This window comes from Mesoplodon bidens (genome assembly GCF_964165515.1).
Source record: "Mesoplodon bidens genome assembly, chromosome: 2".
Lineage (NCBI taxonomy): Eukaryota > Metazoa > Chordata > Mammalia > Artiodactyla > Ziphiidae > Mesoplodon > Mesoplodon bidens.
The window spans coordinates 5,575,159-5,578,866 of NC_138177.1; positions in this window are offsets into that span (position 1 = coordinate 5,575,159).

The following is a 3,708-nucleotide window of genomic DNA, read 5'->3' on the forward strand; positions in this document are numbered from 1 at the left end:
GACCTCCCGGCCCCATGTAATATCAAATGGCAAAAGATCTCCCAGAGATCTCCATATTAATGCTAAGAACCAGCTCCACTCAACGACCCAGCAAGCTACAGTGCTGGACACCCTATGTCAAACAACTAGCAGGACAGGAACACAAACCCACTATTAGCAGAGAGGCTGCCTAAAATCATAATAAGGTCACAGACACCCAAAAACACACCACTAGACGTGGTCCTGCCGACCAGAAAGACAAGCTCCAGCCTCATCCACCAGAACACAGGCACCAGTCCCCTCCACCAGAAAGCCTACACAACCCACTGAACCAAACTTAGCCACGGGGGACAGAAACCAAAAACAACAGAAACAACGAACCTGCAGCCTGCTAAAAGGAGACCCCAAACACAGTAAGTTAAGCAAAATGATAAGAGAGAGAAACACACAGCAGATGAAGGAGCAAGGCAAAAACCCACCAGACCTAACAAAAGAAGAGGAAATAGGCAGTCTACGTGAAAAAGAATTCAGAGTAATGATAGTAAAGATGATTTAAAATCTTGGAAATAGAATAGAGAAAATAAAAGAAACGTTTAATAAGGACCTAGAATAACTAAAGAGCAAACAAACAATGATGAACAACACAATAAATGAAATTAAAAATTCTCCAGAAGCAATCAATAACAGAATAACTGAGGGAGAAGAAAGGATAAGTGACCTGGAAGGTAAAATAGTGGAAATAACTACCTCAGAGCAGAGTAAAGAAATAAGAATGAAAAGAATTGAGGACAATTTCAAAGACTTCTAGGACAACATTAAATGCACCAACATCCAAATTATAGGGGTCCCAGAAGAGGAAGAGAAAAAAAAAGGGGACTGAGAAAATATTTGAAGAGATTATAGTTGAAAACTTCCCTATTATGGGAAAGGAAAGAGTCAATCAAGTCCAGGAAGTGCAGAGAGTCCCATACAGGATAAATGCAAGGAGAAACACGCCAAGACAAATATTAATCAAACTATCAAAAATTAAATACAAAGAAAAAATATTAAAAACAGCAAGGGAAAAGCAACAATTAACATACAACAGAATCCCCATAAGGTTAACAGCTGATCTTCCAGCAGAAACTCTGCAAGCCAAAAGGGAGTGGCAGGACATATTTAAAGTGATGAAAGGGAAAAACCTACAACCAAGATTACTCTACCCAGCAAAGATCCCATTTAGATTTGATGGAGAAATTAAAAACTTCACAGACAAGCAAAAGCTAGGAGAAATCAACACCAGAATCCAGCTCTACAGCAAATGCTAAAGGACCTTCTCTAGGAAGGAAACACAAGAGAAGGAAAAGACTTATAATAACAAACACAAAACAATTCAGAAAATGGTAATAGGAAGACACATATTGCCAACTACCTTAAATGTAAATGGATTAAATGCTCCAACCAAAAGACATAGACTGGCTGAATGGATACAAAAATAAGACCCATATATATGCCATCTGCAAGAGACCCATTACAGAATTAGGGACACATACAGACTGCAAGCGAGGAGATGGAAAAAGATATTCCATAAAAATGGAAATCAAAAGAAAGCTGTAGTAGCAATTCTCATATCAGACAAAATAGACTTTAAAATAAAGACTATGACAAGAGACAAAGAAGCACACAACATAATGATCAAGGGATCAATCCAAGAAGAAGATACAACAATTGTAAATACTTACGCACCCAATATAGGAGCAGCTCAATACATAAGGCAAAGGCTGACAGCCATAAAAGAGGAAACCGACAGTAACACAATCATAGTAGGGGACTTAACACCCCACTTTCACCAATGGAGAGATCATCCAAAATGAACATAATTAAGGAAACACAAGCTTTAAATGATACATTAAACAAGAAGGACTTCATTGATATTTATAGGACATTCCATCCAAAAACAGCAGATTACATTTTCTTCAAGTGCTAATGGAACATTCTCCAGAATAGATCATATCTTGGGTCACAAATCAAGCCTTGGTAAATTTAAGAAAATTGAAATTGTATCAATTATCTTTTCCGACAACAACGCTATGAGACTAGATATCAATTACAGGAAAAAAATCAGTAAAAAATGCAAACACATGGAGGTTAAACAATACACCACTAAATAACCAAGAGATCAGTGAAGAAATCAAAGAGGAAATCAAAAAATACTTAGAAACAAATGACAATGAAAACATGACAACCCAAAATGTATGGGATACTGCAAAAGCAGTTCTAAGAGGGAAGTTTAAAGCAATACAATCCTACCTCAAAAAACAGGAAACATGTCAAATAAACAACCAAACCTTACACCTAAAGCAATCAGAGAAAGAAGAATAAAAAAACCCCAAAGTTACAGAAGGAAAGAAATCATAAAAATCAGAGCAGACATAAATGGAAAAGAAATGAAGGAAGTGGCAGTAAAGATCAATAAAACTAAAACCTGGTTCTTTGAGAAGATAAACAAAATTGATAAACCATTAGCCAGACTCATCAAGAAAAAAAGGGAGAAGACTCAAATCAATAGAATTAGAAATGAAAAAGGAGAAGTAACAACTGACACTGCAGAAATACAAAAGATCATGAGAGATTACTACAAGCAATTATATGCCAATAAAATGGACAACCTGGAAGAAATGGACAAATTCTTAGAAATGCACAACCTGCCAAGACTGAATCAGGAAGAAATAGAAAATATAACAGACCAATCACAAGCACTGAAATTGAAACTGTGATTAAAAATCTTCCAACAAACAAAAGCCCAGGACCAGAGGGCTTCACAGGTGAATTCTATCAAACATTTAGAGAAGAGCTAACACTTATCCTTCTCAAACTCTTCTAAAATATAGCAGAGGGAGGCACACTCCCACACTCATTCTACTAGGCCACCATCACCCTGATACCAAAACCAGACAAAGATGTCACAAAGAAAGAAAACTACAGGCCAATATTTCTGATGAACATAGACGGAAAAAACCTCAACAAAACACTAGCAAACAGAATTTAACAGCACATTAAAAGGATCATACACCATGATCAAGTGGGGTTTATCAGAGGAATGCAAGGATTCTTCAATATACTCAAATCAATCAACGTGATACACCATATTAACAAATTGAAGGAGAAAAACAATATGATCATCTCAACAGATGCAGAAAAAGCTTCTGACAAAATTCAACACCCATTTATGATAAAAGCCCTCCAGAAAGTAGGCATAGAGGGAACTTACCTCAACATAACAAAGGCCATATATGACAAACCCACAGCCAACATCATTCTCAATGGTGAAAAACTGAAAGCATTTCCACTAAGATCAGGAGCAAGACAAGGTTGCCCACTCTCACCACTATTATTCAACAGAATTTTGGGAGCTTTAGACACAGCAATCAGAGAAGAACAAGAAATAAAAGGAATACAAATTGGAAAAGAAGAAGTAAAACTGTCAATGTTTGCAGGTGACATGATACTACACATAGAGAATCCTAAAGATGCTACCAGAAAACTACTAGAGCTAGTCAATGAATTTGGTAAAGTAGCAGGATACAAAATTAATGCACAGAAATCTCTTGCATTCCTATACACTAATGATGAAAAATTTGAAAGTGAAATTAAGAAAACACTCCCATTTACCACTGCAACAAAAAGAATAAAATACCTAGGAATAAACCTACCTAAGGAGACAAAAGACCTGTTTGCAGAAAACTATAA